The sequence below is a fragment of the Ursus maritimus genome, unplaced genomic scaffold, assembly GCF_017311325.1.
Source record: "Ursus maritimus isolate PB19 unplaced genomic scaffold, ASM1731132v1 scaffold_4, whole genome shotgun sequence".
Classification (NCBI taxonomy): Eukaryota; Metazoa; Chordata; class Mammalia; order Carnivora; family Ursidae; genus Ursus; species Ursus maritimus.
The window spans coordinates 9,314,551-9,333,990 of NW_024426552.1; the positions used below are offsets into that span (position 1 = coordinate 9,314,551).

General features: G+C 41.3%; 1 long non-coding RNA gene across 6 annotated transcripts in view; it reads left to right on the forward strand.

The window, feature by feature from the left end:
* Window positions 1-19,440, forward strand: part of LOC121100388 — a 116,758-nt gene that overhangs the window by 58,515 nt on the left and 38,803 nt on the right. For 5 of the 6 annotated variants that reach the window (XR_005832116.1, XR_005832118.1, XR_005832117.1 and 2 more), the window contains 2 exons: window positions 9,622-9,724; window positions 11,451-11,634. This is a non-coding gene — a long non-coding RNA (uncharacterized LOC121100388). The remainder of the gene's footprint in view (window positions 1-9,621; window positions 9,725-11,450; window positions 11,635-19,440) is intronic. The other variant, XR_005832120.1, reaches the window with a different exon arrangement.

Consider the following 19,440-nt stretch of genomic DNA (forward strand, 5'->3'; position numbering starts at 1 on the left):
CTCCAGTCTGATCTTGTCCCCAGACCAGGCAGTAGAACAGCCTGAAAGAGAAGGACCGATGGAACAGTAGTGTCACAACCTCTAGGGAGGCTCCGGGCTATTTCCAAGTAGGGAGGGTCAGTCCCACAATCCATGAGATGGCCCAGTAGCCAGAATGATTCATCTCCCCTTTTCTTCTCTTGCACTTGTTTTCCGGGGCTTGTGACAGGCCAGGAGGAGAAAGAGAAGGGAGAGGTGCCGGAAGTAGCCTTTTTCAAGGGTAACAATTTACAAGTTCTCTGCCAGTGTTCTCTGTTTCCCTCCATGAAACTTTGAATGGCCTGAGTCCCATCTCCTTTGGTGGAAAAGAGATGTAGCTTGCGGACATGGTTTGAAAAATTAAGAACATTATAAATGCCCCAAGATTATTATCTTGCCCAACTGGCATTTATTCCTTGGGAATTCCTGACTTTTTCCCATTATTGTGAAACTGCCTTTCAAGAACAAGTCAGAGGTTCTCATAATCACTTCACATCTTTGGAGAACTGTCAGGAGCCTTGATGAAATGCTTGGTAAAGATGATGAGCAAGTGCTTACAGCCACTGGAAATGCTTCCTAGGCCAGGGCTCAGGAAAGGCAAGGATGAAGAGGGACACTGTGCTCCCCAAGGGGACTGTACCTTCCTAAGAGGAGTGCCCTGCTGTGGATGTCTCATGTTGTAGGGAAGAGTCCATCCACCAGAGTCTGTCTGCTGGAGCAATAGCCCGGCTTTGCCATTAGCTATGTGACCTTGAGCAAGCTCCTTGATCTCTCTGGTCTTGGGTTCCTGTTCTATATAGTGGCGAAAGTGATAGTACCTCTGAGGGGTATTGTGAAGATTAAGTGGGTGGACTCAGTGGCATGTGTAGAATAATTCTTAAGTACCAGCTCTTTTTGACATTGGTTTTTGGTAATGACACATGGTGGTGCAGAGCCCCATGTGATGACTATGTTACTCCATTTATTCCTCACAGCCACACTGGAAGGCCAGAGGTATTATTCCCATCTTGTACAGGAGGAAAACAGAGTCCCTGAGAGATGAAGTTTCTTGTTTTGCTGATAAGTAGCAGAACTGGGATTTTTTTTTTTTTAACTCAAGACAACTTATCACCCATAATTCATTCAGTGTTCACCTTGAAAGGTTACCAATAATACTTTAAATAACTAATTAATATAATCTGTAGTCCTTGACATTTGCAACATTTCCTTGCAGTATGAATAAAGTGAACAGCAGGCTTCCTGGGCATCTCGGGCTGTTCTGGAAGTGTCTCCAGGCTTCCATGGGCTAGCTTCTTGCCTGTGTTCCTAACTGCCTACTGGACCCCAACTTCTGCAGTTTCCAAATGGATCTCATTACTTTCCTCTAAAACCCCTTTCTCCTCCTGCAGTCACCCTTTCAGATTAATGACCTCACAATCCTCCCCTTCATCCAGACTGGAAATGTTGGTGCCATCTTTGACTCTTCACCCTCACCTGCTCTTAAAATTGGTAGCCAGTTCCTGAGGACTAACCTCCACAATATGTCTTGACTCTGTCTCTTTCCTTCCCCACTGCCACCATCATAGTTGAGGCCAACGTTAGGTAAGGCAGGCATAGCTGGTATAACAAATAGATCTCAAAGCATAATTGGCACAAAACCAAGAGAAGGTTAGTTTTTGCTCATGTAAAAGAGAACTGGTCAAGTACACTGGTTATAGTCCATGCAGCCATGTAGGGACTCAGGCTGATGGAGGGTCCCCTGGGCCACCAAGGATATCCTGGATTCATCTTCATCACTGCCAGGAAAGAGGCATTGAAGAGGTACTCAGGAGGTTTGATGGGCAGATCTTGCGGCTGAGCCCATCACTTCTGCTCATACTCCACATGGCCACACCCCCTCGCAGTGGAGGCTGGAAGCTGCAGTCCAGCTGTGTCAGCCTCGGCCACAAAGCCCTTGTCATTTCTTGCCTAGTTTTTTCAGTGGCCCTCACACTGGTCTCTCTGTCTAGTCTCTCTCCACATCCCATCCATACTCCTCAATGTTGCCAGAGTTAACTTCGAAATCACCAATCCTGCAGGCATCTGTTGCCTTCAGAACCATATCCGTAATGTGGCATCCCAAGGTTCCGCAGTGTGACCTAGGCTACCCTGCCAGCTCACCTCCTACACTAAACCTCCAACAGCTTCAGGCCAGCCCTGCTCCTGCACAAAGCCATGTACCTGTACCTCTGCTCTGAATAGGTGGCTTTCTTTCATCATTCATGGCCTGAGCCCTCTTCATCCTTTCAGGCATTGTTTAGAGGCCACCTTCCTCCTGAAGTCCCCTTCAAGTTGGTGGTCCTCATTTGAAAAGGATGCCTCTTTCCCCTCCGTTCTCCTTGCCTACACTTCTACTACAGCCGTAGGAGAAACATCAGGATAACGCTTTCTATTATAACTCTTTGTTGAGTCCCTTGTCAGACGAAAAGCTTACCTTGTATTTTCCTTCCTCTTAATGCAGGATAAATCTAACCTCCTTGGCACGACACACCAAAGCTTTCATAATCTATTTCAACAGATAATTCTAAGCTTCATTTTTGCCACTCTTCCCGGAAGCCTGGTCTGGCCACCTTAAAATGCCCTGTGTCTTTATTGCCCTATGTCCTTTCATGTTTCTGTACCTTTGCCTCTGCCGCTCTCTGCCTGGAAGGCCTGCCACGGCATCTCCACCATCTGGTGCATGAGTGACCCCATCACATGCTTCATTCCTCCGCCTGCCTTCTCTCACAGGTGTCCGCTCCTCTGGTGGAGCCTCACTGCTATTCTAGTCTGTCATTCCCAACGGCTGGCAATTCCTTGCGAACCAGAACATCTTGATTGGTTTTTTGGAGCCTTGACGCAAGCACCACGTTTGGTGCATAGAACGATTAAATAAGCATTTCTTTTTTTTAATTATTTTTTTTATTTTAATGTTTTTTTTAATTATATTATGTTAGTCACCATACAGTACATCCCCAGTTTCCAATGTAAAGTTCGATGATTCATTAGTTGCGTATAACACCCAGTGCACCATGCAATACGTGCCCTCCTTACTACCCATCACCAGTCTATCCCATTCTCCCACCCCCCTCCCCTCTGAGGCCCTCAGTTTGTTTCTCATAGTCCATAGTCTCTCATGTAAATAAGCATTTCTTGAATGAATATACCCACCATTTAGACAGCCAGGTGCTGTGAAGCCTTGCCACTGGAGGGCTGTGCACTGTGTGAAGACAGTGATGGCCTGAATTTAATCATAGGGCAGTCAGGACATTTTGAACAAACAGTCTTTTGTTGTTTGATGCCCCTACTAAGATGGCAGAATGCAAACACATTTCTCATATGTCAAGGACAAGAGTAGGTAAAAATCTGGGGAAAACCCAAAGCACACAATGAAATAAAAAAAGGAAAGAAAAAAAAAAAAAAGAGAAAAGAAAAGCAAGCAAGCAAGCCAGCCAGCCTAGGAAAATATATGTGAGAAATGAAGTTCACATTCTTGAACTGTTTCTTCTTCTTCTTTTTTTTTTTTTAAATTGAAACATCTCCAAAGAGTACAGCCTTAAGAAACTTGGCCCAGGTGTATTTAATTTTCCAGAACAATATACTGATGATTATCATCTGGGAGCGTGAATTCTTAACCCTTAGGCCGACACCTACTGTTTGCTAACCACCCTGAAAGCTTTAGGGTTTTTGCCAAGGCAAGAAAAGGGCAGAGGGTAAAGATTGAAGTTTAGTAAACAGGAGAAGAGGGTTCTGGATTGACTTGGAGGTGGTTCAGGCAGAGGGGACAGAGCAATACAGGTGGGGTCTTCAGAAGAGGTAAGAAAAAGTTGGATGAGTGACAACACCTCATGTATTTCCCGATAGAAGGTTCTCAAGCATTTTCTCAATCCTATGAGCTGGGGCAGAAGAAACCAGCCAAGTATTCATGTTTTACTTTTACATAAAGCTAGAGTTTAGAATGCTGTTGTTCTGTTTGAAATGCAGGTCCGAATATCATGTATATTGCTTTAAAGTCAAAGTTTTATTTTTTTATAATATTTTTTTAAATTATATTATGTTAGTCACCATACATAAAGTCAAAGTTTTAAAACAAAGCAACAAACACACTTTCAAGTCTGGCCCTGGAAAGAACTGAGGGGTGGTTCTTTGGGAAGCTACTGTCTTTCTGCAGGATGGTCTTGTCCTTGCTTTGTTAGTTCCTCAGTTCCTTCAACATGCTTTATTGTAAATGTAGGCAGCCACATGAGAGAATTGTTCATTTTCATGTCTTTTTTTCCTTTTAGATGAATGAGTAACTATCAAAACAGAAAAGGCGCATGACTAGAGTCCTTTTAGCATTTAGGCAAATATCCTCCAGCAGTTTGCAGCCTGGAAGCAGATCTAGTTGCTGCTCTCAGCCGAAGAATTCCATGTTTTTGGGCAGAACACATCGCTTCCCATCTTCCTTTGAAACATGATGTGGCTTTGGCGACACGCTGCCAAACCCCTGTCTAGTCTCACTTCCTCAGACATCTCAGGGAAAGGCTGAGGACTGTATTTCTCCCCACAAGTTGGAAATTTCCAACAGTTTTTAAGATGGTGGAGGGACTATATAATTTGTAAGGGACATAAAACACATGGATTTTTTAAAAATTTTAATTCAATTAGCCAACTTACACTACATCATTAGTTTCAGATGTAGTGTTCAATAATTTATAAGCTGCGTATAACACTTCAGTTGCTCATCACATTACATGTCCTCCTTAATGCCCATCACCCAATTACCCCGTACCCTTACCCACCTCCCCTCCAGCAACCCTCAGTTTGCTTCCTAGAGTTAAGAGTCTCTCATGATTTGTCTCCCTCTCTGATGACTTCCCATTCTGTTTTACCTTCCTTCCCCTATGGTCCTCTGCCTTGTTTCTTATATTCCACATATAAGTGAAACCATATTATAATTGTTCTTTTCTGATTGACTTATTTATCTCAGCATAATACCCTCCAGTTCCATCCATGTCGATGTAAATAGTAAGTATTCATCCTTTCTGATGGCTGAGTAATATTCCATTGTATATAAAACACATGGATATTTATGACCTTACCTTGTTCATTTTACAAAACTATAGATAGGTCCAATTTCTATCTGATATTCTTTGGCACATTTACATCTTGTCTTGAAAGCTCTAGAATGTTTTTCAGTGACATTTTCCTTCTTTCTGTCACTCATCTTCAGCCCTACTGTTGACCCTTCATCTGAAACTCAAGATTCTCAGAGCGGTGAAAGGAGAGGAAGGCGCCCAAATGTTTGTGCCTCTCTTCCTGCAGAGTTTGCTGGTCGCAACAAAGCCAGGATCTTGGGGCACTGCTTTAAGATCTTGACCTGGGACACAGAGGTTCTCTGCCTTCCCTTTGCCATGTCCCGGGATTTTGTTGTATAGAACTCTTTTAAGGTTACACGTAGATCTCCGCTGTTCTCCTATTTGGCATGCCTTATACCTTTTCACATTCATTTTTTCACTCATTCATTCAACAGTTATTTACCAAGTGCCTACTTTTCACCAGGCATTGGGCTTGGTAGTCAGGATATAATGATGCACAAACCATACACAGGGCCTACTCTCATTAAACTCGCAGGCTAGTTGAGGGGCAATCATAACAACCACTGCAATGAAAGGAGGGCAGTCATAACAGCCACATGCAGACTGAAAGGAGGGCAGTGAGAGAAAGAGATATGATTCCATGAACATACGTACAGAGCCACATGGAGCTACATGGAACTAATGCATTTAAGTTTCTTCAGGAGCAATTTTTGAGTGGAGATTTGCAAGGCAAGTAGGACTTGTTTAATTGGAGGCAGAGTTAGGGGAAAGAGAGTGTGTGAGAGGGGGGGAAGAAGAACATGTGCAAAGATCCTGTGGCAGGAGTGGGCACTTAAAGGAAGGCTCTGGCTGGAGCTCAGAGTAGGGAAACATCTGCGAGGCTTGACCATGGAGAGTGTTCTAGGCCATGCTCAATGTTTTTTCCCTTACCTGGACAATGGGAAGCCAAGGAAAGATTAAAGGTAGAACTCTGAGTTTTGAGATTATCCTGGAAACTGTGGGGAAGAGATTAGGCCAGGGCCAAGGAGGATGCTGGGGGACTAGTCCATGCAAAAAAAAAAAAAAAATAACAGTCTGTTGGGTTTGTAGGTTTTTTTGCCAAGGGACTGGGGAAATGTGAAGAGGTCTGATTAGAATTAGAAGAGAAAATAGAAGTTGGTGATGGGTTGGCCATAATGTGTGGGTGGGAGGTGAAGAAAATGATGCCAACATGGACCCTCAGTTTCTACTGGGCAAAACAATGCAGAGAGAACCATTCACAGATGAAGGAGACACAGGAGGAGGGAGGAAGGGCAGAGATGTTGGGAGAAGACCATAAGGGCAGATTTGGACAAGTAGAACTTGAGATGGTCATTTAAAATTGATGGTTCTGGAATTCATGGGGGAGAGCTGGGTGGCGAAATAGATTTTAAGGTCATTAATGAATTCCCAGTTGGACATTCAGAATTCTCCACACAGGTCCCATTTGACTGATTGTGTTAAGTAGGTAGATTGTCCCAGATGTGTAAGCATGAAACAGTACTTCACATGTCTAAATTCTCTGTTGATGAGAGAAGAGTTGTAAGCCTCAATGGTCTCCACTCCTATCTTTACTCATAAAAGTAACTGACATACAATTTTTAGTCTTAAATCTATATTTCTCTGTAAGCCTTTCTGTGACTTGGAGAAATTCCTCCCACAAATGACACCACTTCATCTCAGTCCACACCCAACAGGAAATACATGGAAGCGAGCTTGGTGATGAATTGAAATCATTTGGGTGGATACAATGCGGAGCCTCTCCTGCTCCCAGACATCTTTACTCAAGCATCTTGGAAGAGACTTGGCCCAGGTTCATGCTACATCATTAATGTCCGGTTATTAATTGTAAAGGTTTAAAAAAAAAACAATTTCTAAATTTTTTATAATAATATTTTTTTATTATATTATGTTAGTCACCATACAGTACATCCCTGGTTTTTGATGTAAAGTTCCATGATTCATTAGTTGCGTATAACACCCAGTGCACCATGCAATACATGCCCTCCTTACTACCCATCACCAGCCTATCCCATTCCCCCTCCCCGAAGCCCTCAGTTTGTTTCTCAGAGTCCATAGTCTCTCATGCTTCATTCCCCCTTCTGATTACCCCCCCTTTCTTTATCCCTTTCTTCTCCTACCGATCTTCCTAGTTCTTATGTTCCATAGATGAGAGAAACCACATGATAATTGTCTTTCTCTGCTTGACTTATTTCACTTAGCATTATCTCCTCCAGTGCCGTCCATGTTGCAGCAAATGTTGAGAACTCGTTCTTTTTGATAGCTGAGTAATATTCCATTGTATATATGGACCACATCTTCTTAATCCAGTCATCTGTTGAAGGGCATCTCGGCTCCTTCCACGATTTAGCTATTGTGGACAATGCTGCTATGAACATTGGGGTGCATATGGCCCTTCTCTTCACTATGTCTGTGTCTTTGGGGTAAATACCCAGTAGTGCAATGGCTGGATCATAGGGTAGTTCAATTTTTAACTTTTTAAGGGACCTCCACACTGTTTTCCAGAGTGGCTGTACCAACTTGCATTCCCACCAACAATGTAGGAGGGATCCCCTTTCTCCACATCCTCTCCAACAATTATTGTTTCTTGCTGTGTCAATTTTTGCCATTCTAACTGGCATAAGGTGGTATCTTAGTGTGGTTTTGATTTGAATTTCCCTGATGGCTAATGATTTTGAACATTTTTTCATGTGTCTGTTAGCCATTTGTATGTCATCATTGGAAAAGTGTCTGTTCATATCTTCTGCCCATTTTAGGATTTGTTTGTTTCTTGTGTATTGAGTTTGAGAAGTTCTTTGTAGATCTTGGATACCAGTCTTTTATCTGTAGTGTCATTTGCAAATATCTTCTCCCATTCCGTGGGCTGCCTCTTAGTTTTTTTGACTGTTTCCTTGGCTGTGGAGAAGCTTTTTATCTTGATGAAGTCCCACAAGTTCATTTTATCTTTTGCTTCTCTGCCTTTGGAGATGTGTCATGAAAAAGGTTGCTGTGGCCGATGTCATAGAGATTGGTGCCTATACTCTCCTCTAGGATTTAGGTGGATTCCTGTCTCACATCGAGGTCTTTCAACCATTTGGAGTTTATCTTTGTGTATGGTGTGAGATAGTGGTCAAGTTTCATTCTTTTGCATGTAGCTGTCCAATTTTCTCAGCACCATTTATTGAAGAGACTGTCTTTTTTCCACCGGATGTTTTTTCCTGCTTTATCAAAGATTAGTTGCCCAAAGAGCCAAGGGTCCATTTCTGGGTTCTCTATCCTATTCCATTGGTCTATGTGTCTGTTTTTGTGCCAGTACCATGCTGTCTTTGTGATCACAGCTTTGTAGTACAGCTCGAAATCTGGCATTGTGATGCCCCCAGCTTTGTTTTTCCTTTTCAACAGTTCCTTGGCGATTCGGGGCCTTTTCTGGTTCCATACAAATTTAAGGACTATTTGTTCCAGCTCTTTGAAAAATGTCCTCGGTATTTTGATCGGGATAGCATTGAAAGTGTAGGTTGCTCTGGGTAGCATGGGCATTTTAACTATGTTAATTCTTCCGATCCATGAGCATGGAATATTTTTCCATCTTTTTGTGTCTTCTACAATGTCTTTCAAGAGTGATTTGTAGTTTCTAGAATATAGATCTTTTACGTCTCTGGTTAAGTTAATTCCAAGATAACGTATGATTTTTGGTGCTATTGTAAATGGAATGGATTCCCTAATTTCTCTTTCTTCAGTCCCATTGTTTGTGTATAGAAATGCAACTGATTTCTGAGCATTGATTTTGTATCCCACCACATTACTGAATTTCTCTATCCCTGATGAATATGGATGCCAAAATTCTCAACAAGATCCTAGCTAATAGGATCCAACAGTACATTAAAAGGATTATCCATCATGACCAGTTTCTAAATTGTTAAAAAATGCAAAATATGTGCTACTTTTTGACGTCTTCAGGGATTCCCAAGCTGTTTAATATTTTGGAAAGATTTAGTCCTATAACATAACAAATTGTATTCTAAAAGTTGGGTCACCAATATGGGGCATATTATTACCAGTACCACCATGACTACTGATTGTCAGGCTGGACATTAACTCATTTAAACCTATTTGGTAAATGGTGTTATTTCTCCCATTTTCCAGTGAGAATATTGATGCTCTCAGAGGATAGAGAACTAGTAAATGGTAGGGTAAAAGATTAGAAATGAGATGTGCTTGACTCCAAAATCAGTGGGCTTTAGCAGACATGGGTCTCTCTTTTGGGGACTCGACACGTATTTTATTACTTATTTTCTTTGCCCCATAGATAGTTCACTCTCTTCTTAGAACTAGTCTCTTCAAATGGGCCTTTGTTCCATTTCTCCTTTATTTAAATTAAGTGTTGATTAGCCAAAAACGGGGTTTTGAAAGTGATCTGTCAACCTACTACTTGTTTCCTGAACTATGTCTATAAAGTATCTTGAAGATCGAAGTTGCCATATAAATGCTATATATTATCTTCTTTATCCAGAACCATGAAAGAAGCTGCGGGTTGGAGATGAATGAGCTTTTGTTTCTGCAAAGCTGAATTTTTATTTCTTAGCTGATATATTTGGAGCCAGAACTCTTCCATGGTAAGAAAGATAAATTCCTTGACTGTGAAAAATGACTTTTGAGGGCTGGGCGGTTGGAGAGGTTAGCTCTTGTGCTGGGTCCTAGTCTTAGAGGTGGCAGAGTGGGAAGAGAGAGAGGGGGAGGAGAGGTGCTCCTTAGATATTTGTTTCAGTTGGGAAATGGGGACATTTTATATGTGGAATCTGATATTTACCATACATGGTGCTTTTTGCCCAGAAGGCTCTCAGAAGAATGCATTCTTGCTTTCTCCCTTGTCCACACCCATGAATGATAATCAGCGCCACTTGGGTGATTCTGGAAGCCAGTCTAAACCAGCTACATTACTTAATAGTTGAGGGGATGGGTAGAAAATAGTTTTCCCATTGAAAACTATTAGAGGAATTTATAGGCTGTCAGGGTGTAATTAGCCATGAAAGATACTGGCAGGGGCATGAAACTAACATTCCTCTCTCATCTCTTGACCCTGCCTCCTTCTGTAAGTGGGAGATGTTCTCCGTGTCTTGGCATTCTTGCCCTGTTGTTCTGCTCTTTGAATCTCTGCCCTGGATTAGTTTTTCCGAAGCCCACAATGGTGTCCTCGACCTGTATTTCTGTGAACTCTGTTAATAGCTCCTCCTTCAGCTTGCTGTTCTATTTGTTTCTTGAACTGCCTTCAATTGATGTGGAGCCATCTGAACAATTAGGCCAGACAGGCTTTCTGCCATTTTGGATTCATGTGTGTACAGATATGGAAGGTCTAGAAACACATTTCATTAGTTAGATGCTACAGAAGGTCAAGTTTGACCTAGTTGGAAGTTATCAGCACTACTTAAAAGAATAGAATTATTTACCCATAACCATTTGAAATGTGTGTAATAACTATTTGTTTTCTTTTAGAAAAATGGTGCTCGCAGAAAACTAATTCTCATAGCAACTTCTGGCTCGTAGATATTTATACCCCTCATGAAACAGTACCTATACTTAGTAGGACTGTGATGAATACTTTCGAAATAATGATAGTTTTGCCGTTCCTCAAAAAGCTGGACCTAGCATTACCGTATGACCCAGAAATTTCACTCCTAGGTTTATACCCAGAAGAATTGAAAACAGGCACTGAAACAAATACATGTATGTGAATGCTCACGGCAGCACTATTCATGTTAGCCAAAAAGTAGAAGTGACTGAAATGTCATCAATAGATTAACAGATAAACAAATTGTGGTCTATACATACAATAGAATATTTTTAAGCCTTCAGAAGGAATGAAGTACTGATACATTACTATAATATGGATGAATTTTGAAAACATGAGGCTAAGTGAGAGAAGCCAGACCCCAAAGATGGGATGTTGTATGATTCCATTTGTATGATGTGCCCAGAATGGGTGAACTCACTGAGACAGAAAGCACATTGGCAGTTGTCAGGGCCAGGGAGAAAGGGAAATAGGGAGCTAACTGCTTAATGAACATGGAACTTCCTTTTGGTTAATGAAAATGTTTCAGAACTAGATAGAGGTGGTTACACAACATTATGATCATACTAAATGCCACCAAATTATTTGCTTTAAAATGGCTCATTTTGTGTTATGTGAATTTCACCTTAATGAGAAAAAAAAAATAACTACAGCAAACACCTCCTGAGCACATGCTATGAACCAGGCACTGTACTGGGCATTTCACGTAATTTTCTCTTGAGACCGCATAACCTCTCTGTGAGGCAAGGTGATGTATTCCTTCCATTTTACAGTTAAAGACTAACTGAAGCCTAGAGAAGTTAAGGAAGACACTCTTCTTCTGACCAGCTTTCTAAAAACTTGAATTCCTAGAGCTGAGCACAGCAACTTGAAGAAACTTGGTTGGAGGTAGAGTTGTTTTTCAATTGCATAAATTTTGAAAGAATTCTTCTCTGCTCTGGATTTGGACACTGGCTGGTAAGTGAGTTAGAGGCTGTGATTCTGTGTTTGAAAAGGAATGTTGCAAAGAAATAGTTCTGGATGGATGCAGACGTGTGCTTTAGAATTCTTTGGCCAGCAAGACTTCTTGGTGGGATCTCCTGATTGGGGGTTCCCAGAGGGCAGGCAGGATGGTGTTACAGTGGTTGCAGGGGATCATTCAAAGTGGCATTTGGCTCTGAATTCATACTTGACTGGTCTATTATCAAGTTTCCTTATAAATTTTTCATTTATAAAATTTTAGCATAAATCTCATGGAGTCAGTGACTAGGGATTTAAAGTTCTTCAAATGTGCAGGGGGTGAGGTATCTGGGTTGACCTTTGCATGATCTGTTTTTCCCTGTGGTTTACTAACATGATTTTATGAAGACTTTACTAGTTAAGACCTGGCTATCATACTGGGGTACTTTTTTCATTCTTCATTCATTTACTCACTTGCTCATTCATTTACTCATTCATTCATTCATGAACTCATTCATTCACTCATTTAATCTCTCATTCATTAACTCATTCATTCATTCGTTAACTCATTCATTCATTCACTCATTCATTCATTAACTCATTCATTCACTCAGTCACCCACTTACTCTCACTAGCCCACTAGCTTACGCATTCCTTAACTCATCACTCCCTCATTCTTTGATTGATGGAATCATTTAATCTATATAAATAATGCATGAAAAGTTGCTTGTAAAAATGCAAACAGGGTAAAAATATATCCAGCAAGAAGTGAGTCCTTTGGTACTGAGCTTCTGGGCTTCCCCGCTGTCCTGATCTGAGCCCCAGTAGTACATCCCACTGATTATCATTCATTGTTTGGTATGTAGGTTTCAAGTCTTCTTCCAGACATTTATTTTATATATGGATGCACACTGTAAGGGTTTCCTGATGTTGTATATATAATCATAATGGATTCCTGTTCTGGGAAGGTTTTTAAAAATAACAACTGTTTTATTTTTTGACTTTTAAATCTATTTTTAAACTTTTTTATTGTAATAGAATTTTGTCAGTTATTCTAGAAATTCCCTCACTCCCACCAAAAATAAACACTTTTATGGTTTTTATGGTATTAAATTTGTTGCATCTTCATGGTTCAATTAAAAGTATCCAGGCCCACACATCATAGGTTTGCCTAAATAAAAAGTTTTTATGTATAAACTTGAAGAACCTGGCCCCTTTGACCTGTGGAGTATCCCCCAGGCTGGATTTTGCTGATTATACCCTCACTGTGCAGGTCAGCATGCTCCTCTGTCCCCTGTCCTCCTATAAATTGACAGCCAGATCCAGAGGTCTTACCAGATTCAGGGTCACCCCCTGGGAGAGATGATTGAGAGGTGATTGTCGGTGGTGCTGTGTTTTTCCGTCACGCACCTGCTCTTTTCCCTCTTGTGTTTAATTTTGGGGGATGTGATGCACATCACCTAGATCCGTTCCTTCATTGAAGCCTGCAGAACAGTGATGTTCTAAGTCCATCACTTTGTTTTCATTTATTTGCGGGATAATTTTATAGGGATATACTTCCTTTCATCCACTATTTGGTGACCTAGTAGTTTAGTTCATATAGGAAGTAAGATACATGTTCGACAGTTTCCTTTTACTTAGTTTTCAAGATCGTGTACCAGTTCTTTGTCATCCTCAAAAGTTTACCAGTTAGGTTTTTCAAACATGTCATCATGAGCTCATGAGTTTAAATATATTTGATGAATTCCAAATTTCTTGCAATTTTCATCCTTATGGAAGTTCACGTTGTCCCATCTGTGAGCCAGAGAAACTCTTCCACCCAGACCTTTGTGATCAGCTGCTCTTGTATGTCCTTGACATGATTCTAGAACTGCGTTGGCCACTGTTTCTAGGCATTTTAAGTGGACAGAGCTAGGAAAACACACACACATACATATCTGTCTATGTCTCACTCTCTCTTTCTCATTACCTGTCATCTGTCTAGAAATAGATAAAATGCCATATCAATTAACACCAATTTCTTTTAAAAAAATTTTAAATTTAAATTCAATTTAACATATAGTGTATTATTAGCTTCAGAGGTAGAATTTAGTGATTCACCTGTGGTATACAACACCCTGCTCTTTACATCAAGTGCCCTCCTTAATGCATATCACCCAGTTAAGAAATGGGCAGAAGACATGAAAAGGCAGTTCTTCAAATACATACAAATGCCCAATAGACATGTGAAAAAAATGCTCAACATAACTCAACATCAGGGAAGTACAAATCAAAACCACAATGAGATACCACCTCACACCAGTCAGAATGGCTAAACTTAACAACACACCCATTTCTAATTCAGATTAAAGACTATAGGGTTTTTACTTTACCTCCTCTATTTACATCTGTATCTTCCCTCTTTCACACCAAAAACCTTAGTTCCCAAGCATACGGGATTAGAATATCCTATAATTACTCACTTGCTTTATCCCTTGGTATAAACACAGCAGTCTCAGAGTAATAACATAATACTATTACCACCAATCATGATTCCTGAAAACAGTTCAGGAATTTTTTATTTTATTTTAGTTTATTTTATTACCTATGCTATTCCTTGTCCCTCCATTTTTTATGGCTTTCCTACATCCTCACAGTCAGGTCTGTATTCACATAGTCCTATATACTATAAGGTTCCCTGTTAACTTTCATTTAGGCTTAGTTCTTCAAGTAACTACATGTTAAGTGCCCACCATCTGTCCTTATGTGTATGTTTCTCCGGTCATTTTTGTTGTTTGAAGAATGGGCTTTAGTAGATTCCTCAGGAAGAACCCAAGGGAATAGTATTTTCTGAGTTTCCGTGTGATGGAAACACTTTGTCTCTGCTCTTTACACACAAAGGTCGATACTGCTGAGGGCATGACAAATGAGCGCCATGTGTGATCTGGGATTTTCTTTTGCTCTAAGGGACACTATTTGGACAACTGGCAAAGTTAGAATAAAGTCTGTATAATAAGTCTGAACAATAGCTTGTTAATTTTCTTACTTTGGGATTATGTTGTGGTTGTGTAAGAGAATGCTTTTGTTTTGAGGAGACACAGACTCTAGCAATTAGGGATAAAAGTGCATCATGCATGCAAATTACATATCTATACATGCACGTGTGCACACACACGTGCACACGAGAAATATTTGGGGAATCTGGGTGAAAGGTATATGGGAATTCTGAATTCTTTACACTATTCTTCAACTTTCCTATAAGTCTAAAATGACTTTAAAATAAAAAACAAGCTATTTATATAAACATGCATTTCTCAACAGGCACCTAAATGTGTATGTATCCCTGTTTATGCTAGCATCCATTATTTTACAAGTCAATTTTATGGCTCTTTTGAGTTGTATTTTTTCAAAGATAAACAGTAGAAATTTCTTATGATGTTTAAGGATTTATACTTGGCACAACAAAATATGGGGTACCAAGGATGGATCCAGAAATTATGCAGGAAAGAAAGGCATAAATGTCTTGTTTGTAAAGAAAAAAATTCAATGACAATGCAAAAATACAGAGGTTTGATCTTGATTCATTTTGCATAGATGTCAATTTCTGCCACATTTTCTTGATTTTTAACTGAGACCTTGATCCCCTTGTTCTGCTGGTTTTTCCTTTAAAGCCAAATAAAAATGAACAGAGCTATTATTATTTTGCATTGAGTGTCCCAAGTAGATTTAGATTGGTGGTTTCAAAGCAAACAAACAAGAGACAGATGCAATGGAATTTCATAACTAGATGGGCTTTAGGGTGTATCAATTTTCTTAGGCAAGTTCATAAAAAAACAAGTTTCTCCCCCTCGTACTCTGTCCCTAGGGACTAATGTTCTAAAAAGGGAGAACAATTTTCCAGTAAAATTAACTCTGTTGAAGATGTGATGGATTTTAAAGACATTCTACTTTTGTGCTATTTTTTACGGCTTGTGGAGACAAACCCCTACGTAGTTAGTGGGGGTCCTCCCTGGTGGGTTGCGTTCTTGTCCGATGTTGTGAGCACAGGTGAATGTAAATGCCCTCATGCTCGGATCTCCTGGTTGTCCAAAATACTTTCATCTTTTCCACTAGATGACAAGTTCTTTTTGGAAAGGGAAGCACCCCTTAAAGATATGAAACAAATTTCTGTCATGTGGGAGGGCAGTCCCCAACTTACAAATGAATTGTCTTTGCATATTGTTTCTGTCAGTGACTGAAAATTTAAAATTGCCTCTTTCTAAGCGTACACCATCGTTAGGTCCCCAGGCCAGCTGACTAGAATTTACGGAGCCCACCACGTTAATTTCTGTAGCAATCCAACAGCCCCTAATCGCCGGGTGTGACTGTGTTCTAGACCAGTGGCTCTCATCCGGGCCGTGGAGGGCGCTTTCTGAAAGGCCCTGCTGGCTGCTTATCTGACACACTACGCAAATTCCCCGGAGTGTAGATCTTCTCATGCTACTGCTCTGCCCAAGGGCGTGTATGGCTCCATAGCCATATGAAACGTACGCCTGCTCTTCGGGAAGTATTCAAGGCCTTCCACCACATGCTCCATTTTTCCTGTCCCACTGTGTGCTATTTCCCCACATGGGCACATGCTATCTAAAGCTTTGCCTGAGCCCCACCCCTTCTCAGTTCCCCACCTTTGCCTGTGCTACTCTTGGCACCCAGAATCCAATTCCCATTTGTGTTGGCCTAAGAGAAACCTCTTCTTTGCTGGCTCATCTCATATGCCACATCCTTTTCCTGATTTGTCCTACTTGGTACTTACCCCTCCCTTCCGTATTCTTATCCTACTGTTTCCTTACCCATTGTATGGCACGTAGTATTGTCTTTATGGGGTAATGTTTGTTCAACTAGAGGTGAGCCCTGTGCCCACCTGGGGATCAGGGATCCTTGTCTTATCCACCTCTGAGGATCCAGCAATGCCTAGCACCGTGCCTGCACAGTGGCTGCACAACAAATTCTGGAGGTGTTGGACTGCCTCCCTGCCCCCACTCCACTGTCACATATACTGAGAGGGGTGGGCAACATGTGCAGGTGCCGGTAGGAGGCCCGAGAGGGGAGCTGTCTTTGTTGCTCTCCAAACATTAATGTCCACAGACAGCTAAGTGCTGTCTACCTTGGCTTTGAGTCAGATATAATAAAACAAAATCAGCCATTACGAGTAATGCTTTTTAAATATTGTTGTAAGCCTCACAAAAGATGTTTGCTATCCCTGACTGGTGTCAGATACAATAAATATAATTAATCTCTGGAAACACATAGATGAAATTACTTAAATCATGGCTTTAGTTTGTTTCCAATCCCCTGAATCTCCTGGGCATAGAGCAAACCACGTGGCCCTTTGCTGCTGGAGGGACCTCAAGCCCTTCTCCTGGGTTTGGCTCTAGGGATAGTGGTTCTTTCTGGCCATTTTAAACTTGAAAGTGGAAAATGTTGGGCACTCCATACCCCGTCTCTTGGGGACTTACTAGAAGAAAGTTTATTTGTGCCAGAGAGGTGACCTTTCCTTTCCTCTTTGACTGTGTTTTAATATCTAATAAAGTCTAGAGTGGATGTTGCAGGAGCTTCCCCGAGGACAAATTCAGTGAGACCACAGTCCTGGAGGTGAACAGCACCGAGTGCTTTCCTTCATCTCAGTATCAGCAAATTACTCTGCCACGGGTCATTATGGCTTTGGAGCTATAATGTAAACACCATTGACCTGATGAGTTAGAGAGAATCTTAGATTTCATCCAAGCCAGTAGCCACATTTGATAAATAAGAGACCCAGGCTTGGTGAGCTGCCATGTCTTGCTGGGGAACACATCTTGTCTGAGTGTCAGAGGCTAGGTGAGAACAAGCTCTCTGCTGGGATCCTTTCTACCTCATGGATTTTTCTCAAACATTTTCCCAGGTGGGATTTTTTTGTTTTGTTTTTTTACTATTTCAGAGAACCATGATGGAAAGATTTGGTTAATAAGACCATGCATTTCTTATATTCATTTATCCAATATTTATGGAGGGCTCACCACAGGCCAGACACTTTCTAAGTGCTGGGGATACAATGACGAACAAGACAGATGCAATGCCTAGTCTGGGGAACCTTCCAGTTTACTGGGGCAGCCAGGTATTAGGTAGAATAGGTCAATGAATTTTGAAGGGTGTTATCATGGGAAAGTGTAGTGTGCCTGGAACCTCTAATTAAAGGGTGGCAGAATTTGGAGAAAACCAAGCATATTCTAAGCAAAAGGAGCGGCACATACAAAGGCTGAGGGTTCTGTAAGAGCTTTCTCTCATGTCCACATGCTTACTCTAGAACTCTTCCGTCTCCAGCCTTATCTCTCTAGCCCAATTCTTTGTCCAAGCTTTTCTTTATTTTCCTTCCTTTGCACATACTGTTCCTCTCCTGGAAATGTAAATTGCTTCCCACCCTACTCATGCTTTAAGTTTCAGCTTTCCATTCGACTCCTCTGGACTGTTTTGGTGAATTCTCCTATATGATATCATAGCACCCTGTGTATACCTTCACTGGACTTCATAGACTCTAATGTGATTGTCTGCTTGCTTATCTGTATTCTTTGCTGGCCTGTGAGCATCTGGTAGGGGTCACAGTTGTGTCTTATTTGTCTCAGTATGCCAGGCACCATGTCTTGAACTTAATAGTTATTCCTAATAAACATTTGTTATATCAGCAGATGGAGAAATAAAGCCTCCTGACTCTAGTCCAGTTCTTTCTGCCTCTTTTTGCCCCTTTTTTGGTCTGTCATTCCATCCATCTATTCTTTTTACCTTCTTTCATTCCTTTCTTGCCTCTTCCCTCCCTCCCTCCCTCCCTTGTACCCATCTAACAGAGCCTACTATGAGCGTGGCCTTGAGCTGCTCATGGTCCAGCAGATGAGTTGGATAAGCAACTAGATAAATGTTCAGCAGCATACTTGATGTTACAGGAGTTCAAACAAAGGGCTCCGGAGCACCAAGGGTGGACCCATATGTCTGGGATAATCTGAGAAGGCTTCACCTAGGAAGTACTGTCTGAGCTGGGTCTTGAGAGCTAAGAGAGTTTGCCAGGTGAGGAAAGGGAGCTGAAAGGCTACTGCTTTGGTGACTTTAGCACATGCAGAGAAAGATCCTGAGTTGTGGAAAGTCAGAAGTTTAATGTTGCTGGAATGGAGGCTGTGTATGGTATTGGGAGCGAGGGTAGAGGATAGTGGGCAGGAGAAACCAAGGCCCAATGGGAAAATGCTCTTGCTGGCCTCTAAACAAAGTGAGTTTTATGATATAGGTGTGGGGAATCCTACTGAGGTTTTTAAGAGGGAAATCTCCTCTTTTGTAGGAAGCTGAAGGTACCTCCCTAGGGCCATTATAAGAAAAAAATCTTGGACACAGCAAAGGCAGAGCTTGCCAGCAGGTTTTCAATGCTTCTCTGCCATGTGCTTCCCAGTCTTTCTGTTCCCCTTCTCTTCTAGCAAACCCTAGTCTGGAACACAGGCCATTACTAGCACTCGATGGGGATCACTACAGGAGGAAAGAAGAGGTGAGGGGGGGATCAGCTTATTTGCAAGAGTTTGTCACCTTTGCCTCTGGAGACCTGGGACTTTGAAATGACAGTGTTTACCAGCCCTTTACATTACTTATGAGACATCTCATTTCCGTTAATAATCCTTATTAGCCAGAGAATTTATTGTTTGGCACTGACTTAAATATATGTTTACCGAATTTTCCAGTGTTAGAGCTGGCGAAAGGACTCATTCTTCCTGGACTCCTCTTGTTGTTATAACAACAATGGTAAATCTTTGCTGACTGATTTGAGGAGGCCATTGAACTTGAGAGTAACAATTA